The sequence below is a fragment of the Megalobrama amblycephala genome, linkage group LG10, assembly GCF_018812025.1.
Source record: "Megalobrama amblycephala isolate DHTTF-2021 linkage group LG10, ASM1881202v1, whole genome shotgun sequence".
Taxonomy (NCBI): domain Eukaryota; kingdom Metazoa; phylum Chordata; class Actinopteri; order Cypriniformes; family Xenocyprididae; genus Megalobrama; species Megalobrama amblycephala.
Window position 1 is genome coordinate 17813563 of NC_063053.1, and position 13725 is coordinate 17827287.

The 13725-nt window shown below is 36.2% G+C and overlaps 1 protein-coding gene across 29 annotated transcripts in view; it reads right to left on the reverse strand.

Annotated features, from left to right (window-relative positions):
• The window catches only part of tlx1 (T cell leukemia homeobox 1), a 100003-nt gene that overhangs the window by 47721 nt on the left and 38557 nt on the right, over positions 1–13725 (reverse strand). For 20 of the 29 annotated variants that reach the window (XR_007186787.1, XR_007186786.1, XM_048205035.1 and 17 more), the window contains 6 exons: positions 13515–13551; positions 10806–10864; positions 9331–9511; positions 7697–7895; positions 5133–5252; positions 3766–3838 (listed from right to left, as the gene is read on the reverse strand). The gene's annotated coding sequence lies outside the window, so the exon portion shown is untranslated. The remainder of the gene's footprint in view (positions 1–3765; positions 3839–5132; positions 5253–7696; positions 7896–9330; positions 9512–10805; positions 10865–13514; positions 13552–13725) is intronic. The other 9 variants (XM_048205056.1, XM_048205049.1, XM_048205046.1 and 6 more) reach the window with 4 other exon arrangements.

Here is a 13725-nt window from a genome sequence, read left to right on the forward strand (position 1 = left end):
GGCCAACACAATATCCACTCCCCTGAAAGAGCGAGAGAGCCCCTTGAGCTTTAAAGCAGCATCCATCTGCACATAAGTCTCCTCCTGCCACCTCAACTGCAGCAAGTAAAACAAATGCGGTTGGTCATCACTGCCAGTCGTGCTTTAAGGGCCTGACGAGAAACGACTGCATGTCTCTCCCACCCTCCCCCAGCCGCTGGGCATATCTCTATTTCAATCTCTCTGTTCTGTCCCTTCCTCTCTCTCTCTTTGCAGTGGAGCCCAGGCAAGAAATCACTCCCATTCAGCCAAGGACACAAACTCCCATCACACACACACACACACACACACACAGAGGCACGCTCTCAATATAAATATCTCTAGCGCTCTGGATAGCTCTGAGATTTATTCTGCTGCCAAGCCAGCAGAAAATTGACTTGTTTCATGGAGGCAGGCTATTGACACACTACCGTTGGGAGAGTTAGGGAGGCAGAGAGAGGGATGGATGTAAAGACAGAGAGAGAGAGAGAGAGAGAGAGAGAGAGTGTGTGTGGCTGCACATGTGAGAAAAAGAAAGAGAGAGAGTCAGAGAGGATGAAGCGAGCCCCTCCATTACAGGATAATGTAATCAGCAGTGTGGGAAATGGCGATGAGTAAAATGGTACAGCTGACATTTATATAAGAGGATATTGATGACATAAGCTGAGGAGGCAGACGTCCTCCCCTCTGCTCCTGCGGATTGATAAAGAAGCTCATTTAGCCAGTATATCATTCTTTCCCCAGAAGAGCAGCGAGAACTGCTGGGCCTGGAGCGAGGCGTGAAGGCGGGGGTAGACAGGGAGAGACGGCAGATAAATAGGCTTAGATCTAACCATAACCTTTCCAGGCAACAACAACAACAACAAAAACACGACAAAAACGCGCAGGCGAGGCAGATTACATAGGTGATGTACAATGTGGGCCTTATGATCCTCTCTAATTCCGAGTGCTTTAATGTCAACATGAATCAAATTTGACCCAAAAATTGTGAAATGTGTGTTCCTGATTGGTGCATGTTTTGCTTCCAAAGAAATACAAATTTGTCTCTGTGAACTTGCAAAAACTGAATAAGTTGCTCTTCCTTTCCTTATAACCTACTAGCTATTTACACTACTGGTCAAAAGTTTGGAATAATTAAGATTTTTTTTTTTATGTTTTTGAAAGAAGTATCTTATGCTCACCAAGGCTGCATTTATTTGATGACAAATACAGTAATATTGTAAAATTATTACAATGTATATTATTACTTCAGTGTCACATGATCCTTCAGAAATCACTGTAATATGTTGATTCAGTGCTGAACAAACATTTCTTATCATCAATGCTAAAAACAGTTGTGCTGCTTAATATTTTTGTGTACAATATTTTTGTTCAGGATTCTTTGTTGAATAGAAAGCACAAAGGAACAGGATTTACTTCTTTTGTAACATTATAAATGTCTTTGCACTCACTATCAATTTAATGCATCCTTGCTGAATAAAATCATTCAATTCTTAAAAAAAAAAAAAAAAAAAACATACATGCCCCAAACTTTTTAATGGTATCATGGTTTCCCTGAAAATATTAAGCAACTTGATAATATTAAGAAATGTTTATTGTGAACCAAATCAGCATGTTAGAATGATTTCTGAAGGATCATGTGAAACTGGTATATTATATTATATTACATTATATTATAATTTAAAAGAAATGTTTTCTATTTTATTATATTAAAATAGAAAACATTGATTGTGAAATATTACAATTTAAAAGAAATATTTTACTGCATTTTTCATCAACTAAATGCAGCCGTGAGCATAAGAGAATTCTTTCAAAAAAAAAAAAAAATAATAAATAAATAAATCTTATTCCAAACTTTTGACTGGTAATATAGGCATTTAATGCTCACTTTTCACCATCCAAACAATTCCTGACTGCTCATATCAATCCCATCCAACATTTTATACTATTTCAGTCAAAAATATGTCAGCTTATGGAAGTAAAATGGGTTTGCATGATCCACGCAAAATAGAGGGAGTGCACACTTTTTGTATATTTGGAAATGAGAAAGTAAAAGAAACAGGGAGCAGAAGAGAAAAGAACAAGTGAGGCGAGAGAGGAAGCATTTTTCCCTCTGGCCCGGTTTAAAAGAGGAGTGGAGAACAGAGGATGGGCAAAAGATGGTGAGGTGTGCATGAATTTTTGCTTGAATCAGCATTCGCTCAGCCGAGAGAGGAGAAGTGTGGGACTATAATTTAGCCTGGGCACAGCTCAAGGCTCATGTCAACCCTAAACAGACACCCTGGTTGATCATTTGAGAGGCGCTACGCCCAGCAACTTCTCATTAGATATACTAAATCAGTGTAGAATTATAATAGCATGCACCAGGAACTTTAGAACAGACCAAACACTAAAGACTGGTGGGTCAAATGTGCATTCTACAGTTTCGTTTCCCTAGATTTTTTTTGAAACCTTTCTGAATTTGCTAAACGGCTCATGCATTTAACCTTCTTGAAGTCGTGTTCTGTATCAACCCATGGAAAATGCTGGAGGAGCTCCACGGTATGGGGTCTCAGAACTTACCCATGAGCCTTTGTGAAGACATACTGCTGCCTCTGCAGTACAGTAATACTAATACCTGCTTCAGTTCTGATGAATGCTGAAGAGATGAAGTGACTAACTGAAATATACATGCAATGATTTTTCATAAGCCTATTATGCTCACCAAGGCTGCATTTATTTGATCAAAAATAAAGTTAAAACAGTAATATTGTGAAACGTTTTTCATTTAGATTCAGTGCTCAGGAAACATTTCTTATTATTATCAATATTGGAAAACAGTTGTGCAGTTTAAAGGGTTAGTTCACCCAAAATAAAAATTGTCTTTAATTACTCACCCTCATGCCGTTCCACACCCTGTAAGACTTTCGTTCATCTTCAGAACAAAAATTAAGATATTTTTGATGAAATCCGAGAAATACATGACTCCTCCATAGACAGCAATTTAACCATAACTTTCAATGTCCAGAAAGGTACTAAAGACACTGTTAAGAAAAGCCAACGTGACTGCAGTGGTTCAACCTTAACGTTATGAAGCGACGAGAATAGTTTTTGTGCGCAAAAACTGCTTTATTCAACAATATCATTCACTTCTGTGTCAATCTCGTACACTGTTTACTTTCAGAGATTCCAGGTTCTACGTCAGAACGGTGGTTCAGTATTCAAAAAGTATTATCGTCGCTTCATAACATTAAGGTTGAACCACTGCAGTCACGTCGACTTTTTATAACAATGTCTTTAGTGCGTTTCTGGACCTTGAAAGTGGTGGTTAAATTGCTGTCTATAGACAAGTCATATACCTCTTGGATTTCATCAAAAATATCTTAATTTGTGTTCCGAAAATGAACGAAGGTCTTATGGGTGTGGAACGACATGAAGTAATTAATGACAGAATTTTTATTTCTAGGTGAACTAACGCTTTAATATAAACCTAAAAACAGCAGCATTTATTTGAAATAGAAATCCCCTGTAACATTATGAATTGTTTACTGTCAAATTAATGCAGCTTAGCTGAATAAAATAAAAAAATAAAAAATGTTTGAACAGTAGTGTACTGTATATAAAAATAAAATTACATTAAAATTAGCAACCAATCTATGTACACTATCTTATGATCAGACCTGTAAACACCAATACATCTAATAAATGTATGACAAAATGACACAAAAATGGCTAATTTCACTTTAGTATGGAATCTTACACTCATACCTCGTGACACGGGCATCATGAACCATTTTCTAAAGGGCCATCAGGCAATTATTTTCCTGGTGTACTTGGTGCCCTATAGGAGAAATAAGACCAAAGAAAAACAAAATACAATCAGGTAATTTTATACGTTAGTGTAAGGCTGGATAGTCTATTGGTATAGCTCTTATTTTTGCACAACATGAGCTAGATGATAACAGAATTTTCATTTAAAAGCCAACGATTTGCAGATCTTGACTGGACTGATCAAATTAGTCAAAACACTTTTTAGTTGGCTTCAAAATGCTTAAAAGTCCCTCTCAGAATGAATATGCATGATGCTTCCGAAAGCAATGAAAATGAATGGTAAAGTGTGTAAAAAAGTAAAAACATTCTGCTCATAAGCTAATGTGGTATCAAATGCACATGCATTCAGGCTACTTCCCCATGGAATACTCCCTTGGAAAAAGCCACCAGGATGGATTCCGGCAATGCACCTTTCAAACGACCTCGGGTTTCCATCAGAGTGGCCGGTGCGTGGCCACAGTGTTGCCACAGAGGCTTGACCTTTAGCTGCCTTTGTTGTAATTCAATAAGAGGCTCAGGGCTGACACCCTAACCCAACACGGGGTGCAACACAACCCCACTACACCTCTAACAGGCGTGACCGCACCTCTCTCATACCTACTCACAGATAACTCAAATTTATTGAACCCCCTTTTCCTCTGTTTGTCTATAGAATTTCCACGGGGCCATGGATGACATTTCACATAAATATAATTAATGGGTGCAAGGCTTTGGAGATATTTCGTATTTTTCTTCAAAGGCATAAAAGACGTCTCATTAAGTCTGCATTTGAAGCAGATTTAAATAGATTTAAATATCATTTTACCTAAATTTAAACCAACAGTTCTTAGAATTTAGAGAAAATGCACATGTTAGCAGATTAAATGAAATAACTTATTTTTCTTTTTTATTTAGTCTGCCAATATGTAAATGTTCTCAACTTAAATTTGAAACTACTTACTAAACTATTAGTTAACTATTATAAACTATTATTTTGTAGGGGGGAAAAATGTATTTGTAGGGCTAAAGTTAAATTTAATTACTACAAAATTACACACACAATAGATTTAAATAAAGACCAAGAAATATTGACCAGTAAAATGTCCTCACTAGTCGGATGTATTTCAATACAAATACAAAATATTTCACTATATAAGTGAGGCGATGATAGATAGATAGATAGATAGATAGATAGATAGATAGATAGATAGATAGATAGATAGATAGATAGATAGATAGATAGATAGATAGATAGATAGATAGATAGATAGATAGATATGAAGCAATTTTTTAATTCAATTGGCAAGTTTTTGAAGAGCATTTACCTTTTAAAAAGCAAAGGCACAGCATCAAATTTGTCAAAGGAATTCATCCATGTTACTTGGTTCAGCACCAGATGTCTTTCTCCTGACATGTGTCATCCAGTCTGTCATAACCCCTTTTCCCTGGGTACAATAATTCCTCTATTACTTTCATTTCATTCTGTTATTATGACCACAGAGTCACACGTCATGTTTTGAGGTCAAAGCTCTTACACTGATGGACTTCAGATATTATGCATCAAACTACAGATCTAGATGGATCACTGAAACATCTTGGCTCTGGTATTTTTAATGGTGAATTGTGTCTACTAATGCACCCCTACAACCTTAATAATTCCCTTGCTTTCTGGAAAACACAAGAATAATAAAGAGGTGTTAGTTTCAATACAGATTGTGTTTAGGCAGATTTTCTCTCTGTTTCTTGGTGTTGGATCAGCTGTTCTGGTGAGGCCTCAGGGTTAGTCCTGACTGATAATGTGGGTGCAAGAACTGTGCCATATTGACCTTGCTGTTGCGTTTGGGGGGGGATTTAAGCACTGCAAGGTCGATGGCTTACACCAGATCAAACATCCAGATGGGCTAAAAGAGAAAGGCAAACTGCCACAGTCTAGACTGAGTCACTGAAACGGATCTCTGTTGCTCTGTTTGCCCAAACAGGAGTCGCAACTTCTGTGATTTTGTTTAACTGACCCCTATTAACCTCTGGACACAGAACGGACCTTTCTCACTCTGAGAGGGATCCAGCAAGCTTGGAGATCCCTCTTATTCAAGATTGGACTCACTCACTGCCTCTTAACAAATCAATCTGGAACAGCCCTGTCAAAGCCCTTCACTTATACTAAGCATTTCACATAAAAGTGGAAATAAACTGTTGCAATCATTTGTCACTTCCGCTACTTTCCACCACATAAAAAACGCTTTGGTAAAAAACAGTCATAAGGGTCAATTTTTTTTTTTTAATTGAGTAAAGAAATTATGCTTATTTAGTGAATAAATAAGCTTTCCATTGATGTATAGTTTGTTAGGATAGGACAATATTTGGCTGAGATACAACTATTTGAAAGTCTGGAATCTGAGGGTGCAAAAAAAATCTAAATATTGAGAAAATCGCCTTTAAAGTTCTCCAAATGAAGTCCTTAGCAATGCATATCCACTCACAAAAATACATTTTTGATATATTTATGGTAGGAAATGTACAAAATATCTTCATGGAACATGATCTTTACTTAATATCCTAATGATTTTTGGCATGAAAGAAAAATCAATCATTTTGACCCATACAATGCATTGTGGGCTATTGCTACAAATATATCTGTGCTACTTATTGTAATTGTGGGGGTCACAATCCAGGGTCACAACTATGACATGAAAAGGTATGATCAAAGACATAAAAAAGTCAAAATTATGAGAATTCTAAACTGTCATAAGTCATAATTATGACAATACAACTCAACTTTTTATGTCAGATTTGTGACTTGTCTTATAATTTATACTGTTTCCCATAATTTAGACTGCTCGTCACATTACATGACTTAATATATCATAATTTTGACTTTTATTTTTATTTGCGGAAATGGGTTTCCAAATGTCTTCCAAATCTTTTTTTTTTACATATCAGTCCAGGTTATGATTTAACACCACTTATATATTCGATTAAAATTATTTTACATTTTTATTATTTTTTATAAATGTTTTAATTTAGTTAAAGGGTTAGTTGACCCAAAAATGAAAATTCTGTCAATTATTACTTACCCTCATGCCGTTCCACACCCGTAAGACCTTCGATAATCTTCGGAACACAAATTAAGATATTTTAGTTGAAATCCGATGGCTCCATGAGGCCTCCATAGGGAGCAATGACATTTCCTCTCTCAAGATCCATAAAGGTACTAAAAACATATTTAAATCGGTTCATGTGAGTACAGTGGTTCAATATTGATATTATAAAGCTACGAGAATATTTTTGCAGCGCCAAAACAACAAAATAACGACTTATTTAGTGATGGCCGATTTCAAAACAATGCTTCAGAAAGATTCGGAGCACAAATGAATCAGTGTGTCGGATCTGCTGATCGGAGCGCCAAAGTCACATGATTTCAGCCGTTGGCAGTTTGACACACGATCTGAATCATGATTCGACACACTGATTCATTTATGCTCCGATGCTTCATGAAGCATCGTTTTGAAATCGGCCATCACTAAATAAGTCGTTATTTTGGGGTTTTTTGGCGCACCAAAAATATTCTCGTCGCTTTATAATATTAATATTGCACCACTGTACTCACATGAACTGATTTAAATATGTTTTTAGTACCTTTATGGATCTTGAGAGAGGAAGTGTCATTGCTCCCTATGGAGGCCTCACGGAGCCATCGGATTTCAACTAAAATATCTTAATTTGTGTTCCGAAGATTAACGAAGGTCTTACGGGTGTGGAACGGCATGAGGGTAAGTAATAAATGACAGAATTTTCATTTTTGGGTGAACTAACCCTTTAAACGTATATATAACAGTCTTTCATCTTGCACACACATTCAAGGGCCTGTTATTTCCGCCATATATTTTACCATGTCAGATGTTATCACATGAAGGCCCCGCTGTTCAGCCTTTGAATCAATCACGTTAATACTGTCACGTAACAATTGCCACAGATATCCAGCTTCACTGCTGATCAACACATGGGGGCCATGAAAAGGTTGTCCTACATGTGTGTCACACAACAGGTGCTGGATTTCGCCATCAGCCCAAAGCCAAGACGAACAGAGTCTGCACAAAACAACAGGAGAAGAAAGAGACTGAACACACGCAATGGACATTCACATCACTTCGCCTAAAATACTATACTTTGTAATGGGGCTGCAAATCTTCGTAATATAGTTCTCATAATTTATGACAAAAATAACTACCCCAGCGCAGTCTAACAAAGAACAAAGAACAAAAACACTGCGTTTTCAAACTACTGAATATAATATAGCTGCTTATTCTAATAGGAAGTAGGTCCATTTGTCTTGCATCAGATGAGATGTGTATAATCACAATGTCATCTACCCTAAGGTGACAATGACTACCATCACATTTTGAGCTCCATAAATTGTTATCATGAAATGGATACTGTATGCGTCACATAAGCAAGAGGGGAAGCCACGCACAAACATTTTTCTTCGTAAAAATCCTGTCACTCAGTTTTATGAGTTGACCTGTTCAGAGTGAGAGGAGATTAGCAGGGGTCAGAGGTCACCGTGCAAGATTCTGACACCACCGTTGCATTCTGGACACTTGTTAAGAGCACAGACATGGGATGCGAGAGAGGCCAAGGAGACGCAAAATAGAAATAACATGTAAGCGGATAGCAAATGACGACTTAGCCCGGTGCCACTTGCTCGCATTCTTTTACGATCATTTATGGCCGAGGATTTATGTGGAATGCATTATAAATCCAACGTAAAGTTATATGTGTAATATTAATGATTTTTGTTACAGAATAGCTGAGGAATGGGCAGGTTTAAGTCATACCTCGGGCAGGATTATTTGCATTTTCTCCTAAATAAAGCAGAGTTATTTCCTGCTACTGTTTCGCTGTGCTTTTGTCCACATACCGGCAGCAAAAACATAACATCTTTTATGGGGATTTAAATGACACAAGCAGATCTGAATTTAGTGTTGTTATAGCAGCCTCTCACCTCACACAGAACAATGTTGGCAGCAAATGTACTGAAATATTGCCCTTCCTTTGTTTGCCAAGCACTTTGCCATGGATGCGTACCCTCTCGCTCCCTCTCTCTCTCTCTCTCTCTCTCTGTCACTCATAAAAATCATATTTAGATCCTTATTTCTCCTCCTTAGCATATTTATGAGAGGACCTGGTGGGTATTATTCCTCCTTTATGACACGATCCAGAGACAAGGAGTTAAGCTCATCGCCCCAAACCAGCGATCAGCCCAGCACTCTAGCATAACTGTCTCTGGCGTTCTCCATCCATTACCCAGGCTTAGCGAAGGGCCACTGCCGCTCTATTCCAGCGTCAACTCTCTCTCTCTCTTTTCGCATTAACTATTCAGATCAGCTTGACGCACAGGCGCTCATCTCCATACCCCGAGCAATGTTATTATCTCGTCTCTCGTCTTTTTCGTCGCTGCTGATCAGCCCTTCTGCAATAACGGCCGTTGTGAATTATTCAGGCCTAGTTAGGCGCGGAGCTCACCCTGACGCAAAACTCGCATCATGAAGTCCATCCATCTCCACGCTGAAATATAGCTGCCAACAGCCTCTCCAACCCCAGCATCTTCAATCACACAGTCGCTTCTGTCACACCACCGCAGCCGGCACTTTACTCAACCTCAGACTGGACAAAAGAGCTCCCATCAGGACCCTATAAACATATACTGACACACATATGGACACATACAATGTGTGTTATTTAGGCTCATTTAGTTTAATCTATCATTCTTGTAGCTCAAATAGTATAGCATAGTGCTAGCAACACCAAGGTCATGGGTTCAAATCCCTTGAAAGAAAATGTATGCCTTAAATAAAATGAAAATAACACATGTGTGTGTGTGTGGTTCTGGCAATACCAGAAATATTTGACCTTGTGAGGACATCTTTTAGTCACCATGAGGAAAACAGCTTATAAATTATATTAAATATTGTTTTTTGAAAATATAAAAAAAGTCTGTGAGGTTTAGGGGATAGAATATACAGTTTGTACAGTATAAAAATCATTATGTCTATAGAAAGTCCCCGTAAAACATGGAAACCCAACATGTGTATGTGTGTGTGCCTAAATAATATTTTATGAATGTGTGTGTATAAGAAAATACTTCTTTCTTTCTAATTCAAAGTTTCACATTTAATTCAGTGTGTTACTTGATTTTTCTTTGCAATTATTAGTGAAATTTACTAGCAATTTTTGAGTGAAAATAGTTCCAAAGTAAATCCTACGAAATGTTTTCCTTATTTTTCCCATATATATATATGTGTGTGTAAATATAATATAATATTATATACATATACAAAAAAAAAAATATATATATATACACACAAAATTAGGGGGAAAATATAATGAAAATTTATGTCGAAATCTTGAAATGGTGTTTTGAAAAATACCTTATACATCACCTTAGCTCATAAATGAACAAACGTACACATATACATAGAGAACAAACAAAAATAACATCCCTCTTCTCAGTCATTTTATTAAATTACAGAAGCCTTTGTAAAAGAGCAGCCACCCGGGATAAACAATGTCAAGAACTTCAGCCTTTAGACACAAGTCTATTTCCTAAAAGCTTTAGGGTTATTAGGCACTCATAATGAAGCTAATTAACAGGCTCAATTATTTTGTACGAAAGCTCATCAAAGAAACAATTGTGAGATGGAAACAGGCAAAACTGTTTTCTAAATCAATGAATGTGTCATTAACATCCAGTAAATTAAGTAATTTATCAGACGCTACAAAACAGGGGCAAGTATTTACACTAGATAGTCAGGACACACATGAACACAAATTAATATAACAAGATCTCAAATGACAGAAATAAACCACATTAGATCTTTTTCGTCTGAGCTGTGTGCTTCCACATAGGAAAGCACAAAAGGTAGACTACTCGACACACACACACACACACACACACACACACACACACACACACACACACAGGCTTTTGAGAAACTTACCTACTTGATGTTATTCATGCTATTAAAAATGCATGGACACAGTCATTCCATGGATCAAACTAATTATAAAAAAAAAAAAAAAAAAAAAAAAAAAAAAGTGAGAAAATGTACATTTACAGCCTTCAAACTGAGAAAAAAACCTTGAGAAAAAATAGCATTTGAAAACAAGAATTTAAAAAAAGTAGTACTAAATGTATACATTTGTATGGCAGATGTATGTCAGAAGAACATCTGAAGCATTTCAAAATTCCAAGCAAGTTTCAAATTTCAATCTTTCAAAACAACAAAAACAACATCACACAGTCATGTTGTTTGTCAGTTTGTTCATTAAAGCAGTTACAATGCAAATGTTACAACGGGAGCTCAATTTTTGCTTCTTTTGACATATCTTTACAAATGATCCTGGTATCTGGTGCTCCTACTTTTCAACATCAATTCATAATGCCTCAATCCCAAAATGGGAAACTTTACAAACAAAAATTAGCTATGAAAAAAAAAAAAAAAACTGTTGCATAAAAAAAAAAAATCAGTGTGATAATCACAAGCATTAAACGAAACATTTCTTGTGTATTCAGCATATACAATTGGAATCCAAGTTTTAACAGATAATAAAACAGTAAATGCGTTTTAACAGTAAATAAAATAATTATTATAAATTACAATTAGAATACCTTAATCAGTGATTTTTTGACATTATAATGTCATTACGTAAGCACCTAGTAATTAATAATAAAGAACAATATGCATTTACTGTAATATGTAATAATTTCCTGTAGCAGGTTATTATACACATTATTGTTAGTCCTACCCAGAGATGTATAGTAACGAAGTAGAACTACTTCACTACTGTACTTAAGTACTAAAATGCGGTATCTGTACTTTACTAGAGTATTATTTTTTTCTCCTACTTCCACTTTTACTTCAGTACATATTTTCAATGAGTTTAATACTTTTACTCCGATATTTTTTTTATGTGCTGCATCGTTACTCGTTACAATTATAAAAATGTTACGAATCATTCCATTCCAAACCCACATTACCACTGCCAGAACGGTGGATGGCAGGTTTGATGAAGCTCGCACATCATTGAGCGAATGAAGCGATTAAGAAGACTGCGCGTGCTCCCGTTCTGCCTTTTGATCAGCGAAAAAGATGGACGAACCAAAAACACCACCTTCCATCCCATCAGTAAGTTAAGCCCTTTTGCTAACTAGCGACATGCTGCGGTGTAACTAGCTATCATAAAGGCTGTCACGCAGCGCATTGAATGGTATTTTTGACCCATCACTAATGTCAACTTTCTCTTGTTTTATGACAGCCTACTGTTGCCAAAAATAAATCGTAGAGCATGTCTCATTTGGTGCTGCTTAATCACACGCCCGTTTTTATAGTTTAGTAGTGTTTTATAGGTTAATGGTAGTATAGATTTACACTGACATAACTAATGCAGGAGTTTTCCTGCACTGAAATGTTTTTGGCGGCTGCCAAAGTCTTATTTGTACGGTGGTGAGTGATGTAGAATAGAATGACTGCTGCACTTGTCAGGGCGCATATAAGAACGAGCAGCGAGAGAGAGAGAGCCCCGGCCGCGCGCGCGCATTCACCGTCTTAAAACAACACGAGCGCTGTCTTGCTCTCAAATTGCTCTCTATTTGTTTACATAGTTAATGTGCACTGTGAAGTAACATATACAAACAATGAACAGCTGTATTTTTATTAACTAAGATTAACAAAGATTAATAAATACAGTAACAAATGTATTGACCATGGTTAGTTCATGTTGGTTATTAGTCTAATACATTAACTAATGTAATGTTAACAAATCAAACCATATTATAAAGTGTTACAAACAAAACATTTACTCAGAACACCTCTTGAAATGAGAATATAAGTGTGCTTACCCCATTTTTTTAGTAAGAGTGGTTAGTAAGATTTAATCTTAATGAACTACAGTATTTTCAGGTTATTTATATGACAATGTGTAGAAAAATTACCTAAAAAAATAATTTAGCCTAGTTTAGACTGGAGTGAGGTGAAAACAGAAAAAAAAGTGCAAAGCAAGTTGTTGTTAGCTAGCTGTTAATTTTATTCAATTGTATATGGTAGAAAATTAGACTATTAGTCAAAATAAACTTTTTGGTAATGAAATCAAAGTGCTGACAACAAACAAAGCATTTCAACTTGTCTGCATCTCAAGTGGTACTTAATCACACTTAATCTGTTTTTGTTTACAAAAAGTTACAGCCAAAGGAATTGTGATTGTCCTTTAGGTTTATCATATGAAATAATAAAAACAATATGATGTTCAAACATTTGACTACTTTCTTTAATAACTACATAACACAATACTTGTACTTTTACTTTCAGTACTTGAGTAGTAAATTTTAAAATAAACTACTTGCAATACTTAAGTACAAACAATGTTGAATACTTTAGTACTTCTACTTAAGTGTGGTGCTTAAAGAGCACTTCAACTTCTACTCAAGTCACTTTTTTGATAGAGCACTTGTACTTTTACTCAAGTCTCAGTCTCTAGTACTTTATACATCTCTGGTCCTACCTTAATTATATTAAATTGCAGGATGTGTAATATGGAAGTGTAAAATTTTACTCACCAAAAATCTATAAAAATCCTCACTCAAAATTGTTGTATAACAAATAAAGGATTAGTCCACTTTTAAACACACTTTTCCTGATAAATTTACTCACCCCCATGTCATCCAAGATGTTCATGTCTTTCTTTCGTCTGTCGAAAAGAAATGAAGGTTTTTGAGGAAAACATTCCAGGATTTTTCTCCTTACAGTGGATTTCAATGGCTACCAACAGATTGAAGGTCAAAATTACAGTTTCAGTGCAGCTTCAAGGGCTTTAAACGATACCAGATGAGTAATAAGGGTCTTATCTAGTGAATCGATCGGT